The sequence below is a fragment of the Etheostoma cragini genome, chromosome 2, assembly GCF_013103735.1.
Source record: "Etheostoma cragini isolate CJK2018 chromosome 2, CSU_Ecrag_1.0, whole genome shotgun sequence".
Classification (NCBI taxonomy): domain Eukaryota; kingdom Metazoa; phylum Chordata; class Actinopteri; order Perciformes; family Percidae; genus Etheostoma; species Etheostoma cragini.
The window spans coordinates 4,745,360-4,754,885 of record NC_048408.1 but is presented as its reverse complement, the minus strand read 5'-3'; the positions used below and the strand labels follow the sequence as shown (position 1 = coordinate 4,754,885).

At 41.1% G+C, this 9,526-nt stretch overlaps 1 long non-coding RNA gene across 1 annotated transcript in view; it reads left to right on the top strand.

The window, feature by feature from the left end:
- The window catches only part of LOC117936915, a 672,281-nt gene that overhangs the window by 527,149 nt on the left and 135,606 nt on the right, over positions 1-9,526 (top strand). The window lies entirely within an intron of this gene.

Here is a 9,526-nt window from a genome sequence, read left to right as displayed (position 1 = left end):
TTAATACACGGGTCCAAAATGACCCGCTAACACTTCAGATGGCAGCAGAAAGCTAACACCAGAGGAAGGTTAAGACAAGGGATGTATACGGTAAAAGAAAACCTGCTCCACATACTAAACAGTATAGTTACCGCATCAGTAATTGCCTAATTTGCATTTAAATTGTGCAGGAATAGATGTATAACCATATGAAAAGTACACCTATATGCACACGCACAATGTATTGCAATATCAAGGAAATAGTGCATCATCCTTCATTGTCCTATTACTTCCCTGTTTCCTCGTAGGCATGTGCTGACACACACAGACTTTGTTCCACAGAGCAACGGCTTTCCGAATAATTTCCGTTGACTTCCCGGTGCATTGGCCACCGGAGGCAAATTCATAAAAGCAAAGATCTAAGACATTAATTCACATGATTTCATTAAAGATGTGTGGCTGCATTAAGCCCATTCGTTACACAGCAGCAGCGGTGAGTACACTGTATGTGTGCCCTGTTGTGTAAGTCGATTCAGGGGATTTCTAGGCTTATTTCGTCACTTAATTAACTAGAGAGGAGTATCTCTTTCATTTCTTTGCTGCTTCCGTTTTGTTTATCTCTCGGGCACAGAGGTGTGGAGTCATTTCGAGGTCTTAGGCATCGTGTGGAGATTAACGCCTGCCTACTACTGTGGAATCTTCCATTTCAACACTGATTAGAAGATGACAAAATCCCCCCCTAATGAAGCCTCGTCTCTCAAACATCCCAAGCATGCTTTAATGGTATCATCTAATATTCCCATGTGAAAGTGCCCATTATGACAGCAATTAAAGCCATTCCAGAGATAATTTTTTCAAAGCCCACACAATAAGAAATTTGAATACTGTACCCAATGCTATTCCCCATAATAACAACAACAGCCTACACTGTTACCCCTGCCTTGTACTAATTACAGACAATTAGTCGCAGAGACAGGTTGAGATATCAGACTCTTTCATCAAGTTTTAGTTTCAGCTGATTATGAAGGAGCGGCACATTGGATCTCCTCACACAGAACTCCCCATAGGCCTAATTGAGTCTTGGATGATTCCTGTGTTGTTTATTTAGCCCTGATTACACCTGGGATAAAGGCTTCAATTAAAAACCAGAGGCGTAATGATCTCTGCTCAAATGCCAGCCATGTACCACCGATGGCCACTTACAGAAAGGTCGGTAGCTCTCACAGCAGCGCATTGTGCAGTATCATTCTTTTTCTTCTTTTTTTTGGAAGATATCTGAGAGATAGCGGCCTTGTTGTACACTAAACATCATACATACTTAATCACAAACTTTCTTCTCAGAGCCATCAGGGAGGAAAACAACAAAGTTAGTCTTTTAAAGGTACTAAAATGAGATATTTATGCTATCTGTGTTCATATCACACAGCGCCTCAGGGCTATAACCATACCAAAGCCTGATTAACATGCTGACAGCAACAGCTGAGGAGGTGTGTGTGTGTGTGTGTCCGTGCATGTGTGTGTGTTTGGGTGTGTGTGTGTGTGTGTGTGTCTTTCCGTGCGTGTGTGCGCGCTGAAGAGGAAGAGCGCACTTGAACGTTTCTCATTTGTTTCCCTTGTTTACCTGCAGGGCATTGCACTAGAGCAGTAGCATGAATTGCTTGCTATTGACAAATCACCCACAGCTGATTGCTGCATTAGCTTTGCTTTTTTAAATTACTCCTCTCTTGGATTGCTTCATCGTTGCGTTCTTGAAGAGGCTCAGTGTGATGAATTTCATTTATTTCTCCTTACATTATTTTCAAGGTGTCAAGGACAAGGAATGGATACTATAATTTGTTTATCTCCTTTTTGGATTTTTTATGTTGTTGTGTGTGTGTGTGAAATAATAGGGTTAAGGAGAGATGTGGTGTGACAGGAACCTGATTAGGCCACACAGAAAGTGTACTTTTCATCTCCTATTTCTCCAGGTTGCATCAGTACGGCCTGTCAATGACACATCCTTCCTTGAGGAAAACACATGGGGTGTGAACCAACATTTCCCACCTGTCAAATGCTGCCCTTTGTTTCTCGATAACATCGTTGTCTACTTGACATCATGCGTATAGCTACAACTGTCATTTGAGTTAATTGTGACGGCGCGTGCAGCTGTAAAGCGAGATCTTTTTCTTCCCCTGTGTCAGTGATAGCCTTAGCAAAACTGTGTTCCACTTCTAATTATCATTTGGAGTGCAGCGAACAATTCCTGCAGCATGGTTCATCCCATATCTAACCTCCCCTTGCATCATGGGAGTCCCTTGCATCAATTGCTGTTGCAGAGGCAGCTCTAGTCTGACTTATCCTATCACCATCTAGTTTATATGTCAATGGGAAATGAACATACCTAGATATTGTTTTATTCCAACACATGTTTTTTACATGCCCTTTTTTAACTGTATAACGAAATATTACACTGTGATGTTCTACTAGGGTTTGGTGTGCAAGCCAGGCCCACTGCATTGTGTTGTTTGTTTGGTGTTTTGGTTTTATTTTCCTTATCAGCTGACTGATTAACCGAAGCACTCCAGTTACACACTAACACATCATTTTGTTCCAAAATGTAATATTAAATTAAATTAAATTTGAAATATTGTTCTCCTCTAACTGGCTTGAAGAGAGAGCTTTGCACCAATCAGGATTGAGCAACATATGAACTAGGGATGCCCAAGTAAAATCTTATCACAATCGCAAAATATGGACTATTCCAATATCCAAATCACAGGGGGGGGGCAATATTATTAATACTTAACCATTTAACTTCATCACAGTGCAATATGTAATACTCAATCACTTTTGATACAACAAACTACATATTTTTACATTATGTGTCTACAAACTCTATCTTTCTACTATCACATATATATATATATATATATATATATATATAGTTTCTCTCAGGTCTTTGCCACAGTCCCTCTTTTTTTTTCTGCAATACTTACAATTTATATTTTTATATTTTTGTACTTTGTGTGGACACTGTAGAGGGGTTGCTTAAATCTTGTTGCACAGATAATGCACTTCTGTATAATGACAATTAAGGCATTCAATCCATCTATCTATCTATCTATCTATCTATCTATCTATCTATCTATCTATCTATCTATCTATCTATCTATCTATCTATATTTGTCAAAGGCAACATATGCATTCTGAATGAAGTATTGTGGTGCTGCAGGGTCGTCCTGGGCCTACAAATCCTATGTCCATATCCTACATATTCCTGCAGAAATCACACTACATGACTATAGTACAATTTTATTTGTGTTTCATTGAAAATGAGAACGATGATCCAAAAATTTGATAATTCCCTCCTGTATTGTGAATCATATCGCAATCGCAACATCAGTCAAAATAATGGCAATTTGACATTTTGATCACATCGTGCAGCCCTTATTTGATCCAAAATGTGATGACAGTATTAGGGTTGACTGCTAATGTCGCAAGGACACCGTCAATCAAACCACACCCACAGCGATTTAGATTAGTGATTAGAGTCATTGACTGTTAAAGCGTTATAAAGGCCATTTTCTTTAACCTATGGTGTTGAGAATCCTTTACGGTCATTTCTCAGCACTCATACACACATTTGCATAGGATTTGTCCTATTTAACCCATCCTACACACCAGGAGCAGTCTGCAGGCGGAGCGCTCCCACTGATGGGCTAGTAACAGAAGATGAAAGGGATAGTCTAGCAATTTATTACTGCACTTTCATAAAGTTAGGGAACTCACAAGAGACAGATTAAAAAAGAATGGACAAAATTGAAGCAGCAGAGGTCGAGATATTAGGAATAATACCAAAGACACCTGAGACTACATTTACCTTAACCCTTGTGTTTTTTACCAGTATTATGAAACATTACTATTTTTCACTTTCATTTGTCACTTTTTCAATGTTTTTGTGTTTTTTCCAAAGTTTTTTAGATTTTTTAAATGTTGACATTCTCAGCGCTTATTTCAACGGCCCATTTTTTTAAGAAAATGATTAACTGAAAACGAGTCAATTTGACCCGAGGACAACATGAGGGTTATGTCGACAATGCTTTTCATTAGACTGATTCTCTCTCTGATATGCCCTCTTCTTTCAAACGCTACACCTCCGGGCGGTAACAACTGTCTCCTACCCAGTCTGAGATCACCCTGACTGAGCTACAGAGGACACGGTACAGCCGTTTTCACAGGTAGAGAAGTACACCTTCTGAACAACTGAACTACACATGCATCACGGAGTGATGGAGTATCTTATTAATATTATGAAGAAATTCCAAAAATGTGTAACCTCGTTGTCTGGGACTTCGAATGCGGCCATTAAAATAATGGCAGCAGTTAAAATTGTATCTGACAACAATCTTTTAAAGTTGCCAATCAAACACACAGAATTAGCTTCACATGTCAGTGTTTATTTGCTGTGACTGTTGTCAGTATCACATTCTTTCTTACTATGTGGCAAAAACCCACTCATCTATTACTCCCAGCAAGCTACGATGAATGCTAAGACTCTTTGCAAACACCATTTAACCCATCCCTGATTCCTGTCTCCTAAGTAGAAACACAGATGATTTGGTGGAGCATTTGGGAAGGAACAGCAAGCCATATTCCATCCAGATTGAAATATTTGTTATCATGCTCTCACTCGGCGTGAGGCTCTCTCTCGTTCTCTTACTTGCTCTCTCTCTCTCTCTCTCTTTCTCTCCAACGAATGCGTGCCGTACTTAGCAAGCAGCATTACATGACTCATCGAGTCAAGATTTATTCCTTCCATTACCTCGCGCCCTTAGTGTCTTAATGTTACAACTTTCCAACGTGCACCAGAGCGCTGAAAAATAAAACTATTTTGTTTTTCAGCGTTCGTATAATTCAGTATCTTAAAACAAAAACCTTGAGAAAATAACAGCATTTTTGTTTTCTCTAAATGCATTTCACCTTCTCTCTCTCTCTCTCTCTCTCTCTCTCTCTCTCTCTGTCTCTTTGCATCCCTAGTTGTCAGAGCATGCTTGAGAAATGCGACTGACAGGTTTCTGTTCCTGCTAATGTGTTTGCCCTTTGCATATACAAATGTGATTGTCTACGGTGTGCAGGCTGAGGCTTTTATACGTGACAGGTATCAGTTTAGAGATCAGCTCATCTGAGGGCGCGGCACTGCTTGCTTTTTTCTGCTAATTCAGTTAAAGCCACTGGGACTCCTAATAAGGAACAAATGCGCCTTCATGTTTGGCCCTCTGGCGTGTGAGCTTTATTTGTGGGTGGTTGTGGGAAGAAGATGCACACGCATATCGATGCACACATAAACACGTATTTAGCGAACACACATTTCCTCTAGCTTTTACACTCCGACAAACGCACACGCGCAGTCACACACAGCCACAGGCATGAAAGGGGTGCAGAGACGCAGGAGCATTCATAACAGGCTCACAACAGAAATAGGCCCTATAATTTACTTGTGCTAAATGCAGCTTTTTAGTAAGTGCCAAAGCGACCAGCATCCTACTCTCCAATTCCACTCTCCTCTGCTCTTACTCCTCCTCCTCCTCCTCCTCCTCCTCCTCCTCCTCGCCCCTCCTGCCCCACATTGTAATTGTCTCCTGAAAGAGCACACGGTAAATAAAGCTAATGCAATATTTTCTCCGGAGTTTGTCTTGTGATGTAGTGCCGCGTTTGGCTTCCCGGAGAACTAAGTTTCTTTTTTTCTTTTTTTTGTTGTAAATTGATCTCGGGGCTGGTTAGAAGAATAATGGCTTTTCTGAAATAGTTTTCAAGGTTAGAATTCACCGCAAAGGACACACTTTCACATCTGAAGTCCATTATCAAAATAAACGCGACTCCTCGAAATGGGGATTTTATTTTTCATGCTATGCTACTTTGAGGTAATACACAAACACACACTGACAGTCTCCACGTCTGATGTTGTCTCTCATTCTCTCCGGCTGTGTTTCTGTGTGTCAGAGGCTTTCTCACCTCCATCCCTTCCTTCCTCTCACCCCAGCTGCCCCTGCCCAGCCACCGTGACATCTCCTTCAGCATTTCCTCTCTTTTCTTTGTAGCAACCGTCCTCTCTCCTACCTGACATCATCTTTCTCTCATCCCTAAGTGTTGCTTTCCCCTCTCCACCCTCCCAGTCAGCTTTCCACTGCTGTCTCCATGGTGTAGTGATGGTCACCATGGCAACTGTCAGGCAAGTGGAGGGTGGCTCAGAGGATTGCATTGGTGGTGGTGAGTTGGGGGGGGGTTAAGAGGTAAAGGGACCGCTGTAGTATGTTGAACAGTGAGTTAGCACATTATCAGACATCCCGGAAAACTCATGGTAGCCGGATACAGATCATTAATAATTTTGGATTCTGATTCCGTGATCTGTTGGTCATGTCAGCAGCAGTTCAGCCGCCAGTAGGTGACTGTGATGCGGGGACGGGCGCCGCCAGATGACGGTCCTTTCAGGGGCCGTTGCACTTGAGTTTAGCCGACAAAATGCCGAGCTCAGTTTAGGAGAAAGACTGTGGTTTGGATTCAAACACTACAAACGGAACGGAAATGCGTCTCCTGGGTGAACGTATTTTATGTTCCCCGGGAATCTCTCCGTCTAGATAGCGCTGTGTTTTATGACCCGACCTCCACCCTACGCCGCCCACAGTGTTCTTACACAGAAGCAGTCCCTGTGGTGCACACAGCAAAACACACGCATTACAGTGCATGACTTTATGTAGCCATATGTACGAAGGGTTTGTGAGAAAAGCCTGCACGGATACCATTACTACACACACACACACACACATACACACACACACACACACACACAGAGAACTTACTTTACAGTCACACAAAGAAGCTCTCAGTGCTAGAGCATTAGTTGAGTTGAGAGGCTTACCACTCGATATGGGGCTTTAAGACTACCTGTGGATTCCCATACAAAGAGAGTGAACTAATGTACATTTTAATATAATTGGCTTTGGTGGCATGGAAAATGCAACATGCAATTTTATGTATTTAGACTGCATCAGAGAACTCAAAGTGTCTCACGTTTGATGGAATACAGTGAAGAGATGGGAAAGTGCCTGTTACCTGTAGCTGAGGAAAAAATCCAAGCCACTGTTTTATTTACCAATCTCTCAGACTGTCTCGTTTATTTTTTCTTCAACTGCTGGCTTTAATCTCGGCATGCAGCTGAGCTCCCTATAAGGAGACTTTAGATTACATTGGACAGCTAAGATGAGAAACACACGCAAAGAGATACAAAACAGAGGGATAGGAAGTGAGAGTCTGGCTGAGGTAACATAAGATCTGCACATACAGAATGAAGACAGTGACACACAGTACAGACAGATGGACAGTCAAGAGACACAGTGACACAGGCAACTGGCTACATGGCAGCAGTAACGGAAGACTAACAAAAAAGGTGTGCTGAGAAACAACCAGGCAGATAGACAGACAGTCCAAGAATGTGTCAGACATGTTAATAGGTGGTTGTCAGCCAGCCAAGCAGTCATAATCCATAATTCCATCCTCATGCCATCCCGACGAATGTATTTGGAACCTGTTTTCATTAACCTTGTGTTAGTGCACTGCATATATGCAACACTTGCAAATTCACTCACACAGGGCCAAACACACACACACACACACGCACACACACACACACACACACACACACACACACACACACACACACACACACAGCTCAAACTCACTTGCACCATGTAAGCCTAATGACTGGAGTTTATTTGTGCATAGACACATAAACTTGTTGACCAGCCGGTGTATAATTTCTCCACCTGACTCCCCAGCTCGCTGATGGGAATATTTGTCTGTGTGTGCACACTGGCATGGGCATGACACTCACAAATGGTCAGTATCGAGTAAGTGAGACTATATAGAACAATTAAAGAATGACCCAAAAAATGTTTTAACATGTTATTTAACCCTCTGAAGACAAAACACGCACTGGCTAGTCCAAGCAATATTTGACAAAACCCTACTTAAAAAAACATTAATTTACTATTTTATTAATATATTACACTGTTTTTTCTGTTAAAATTGCTTTACAAAAGTAAAGCAATTTTAAACACCAAAACAAGTAAGTGAAAATATTTTTTCACAAGATTTGATGTAGATTTGAGAAATATTTCCACTTTAAGGCCACATTATCTCTTTATTCATTGCTCTGGAACAATATTGAGCGTCACTATAAAGAAAGCTGAGTTTGTTTTTGATGCCTTTTGATACAAAACACATAGGAAACATTTGTGTGCAAATATCCTAAAAAGGAGAATTTATAAACATACCTAAAAATGCCTCAGAGGGTGTTAAGTTCTACCACTCAAATTAAGGCCAAACCTATAGTAACATTGTTTTCCCTTCCTAATCCCATTTTTAACGTGGGAATCATAACGTTCTACCTCTTACACAGCAGAGAATCTCAGGTGTAACTAGAGGCAGCTAAAAGCCACCCTGCATTGCTCAAATAGCAGGAAAATGGACTCTAATGCATCATGTTCTGTATAGCTGTGAACGGAACAGCATTATGTGATAAATAACTGGAAGCTAAACTGCATTAAAGTTGAGTTGTGTGTGTATAAGAAAAACACCTGTTGCATTCAGGGGGCTTTTGTTTTTAAATTAAATATGCATAGGCCGGATTCACCCAATAATTTTCCATTGTTATTTGGGGCTTTTATTTTGAAAAGTTAACATACCGTTTCTGAGAATATAGATGAGTACTCTAGGTGGTCACTTTTATTATATCCATGCAGACACAAAGAAATTCCAGAGAAAATGAATGAATGAATACCCCTCGATAAAAATTGAAGTCAGGTGTGAGAAGAGAGAAGGAAAAGGTGCAAGGTGAGCTGTGCTCGGAATACAAGTGGAGCAAATGAAAGAGAGTCCTCGGCCAATCAAAGTCAAGAGTTGACGGGAGTAACTGCTCTGCTACAGGGACATGTCAGATTCCATCGCTTTCATTTCTGGCTGGCGGAGAAGACAATGTAGCTGTAGAGTAGAGTTAGCCTAAATTCCTGTTATCTGTGTGGGCTGTGGTGAGGGGCAAGCTGCCGGAATTAAGAAAGTGAGAATGCATTGAATGTAGATTTGTTTTAATAACAATTAGCACGTCTGCCGCGGCACAACAGCTGATTCCATCTATTCCCAGTAAGCTGTGGAACGATAATTAGTGAGGTGATGTATCCGCGTGCATGTGTTGTGGTTATCTCAGTAGAATATGTGTGTGTTTCTTTGCTGAAGCACACACGGTTTGCTATATATTATGCAGAGTTTTGGGGGATTGAAAGGATTTGTGTTGCTCTGTAGTTCACACTCCCATAAAGCTGGAGCGTTTTGCATATGCATCTGCACAGTTTTGTCCTTTTTTTGTGACAACTGCACACTTTTGTTTCTTGAGTGTTTCTGGTTGTTTAATTTTTCTTAGTAGTTTTGTATGCCAGCATGCATGAATGACTCTGTGTGTGTGTGTTTTGTGTGTGAGAGAGAGAGAGAGAGAGAGAGAGAGAGAGAGAGAGAGAGA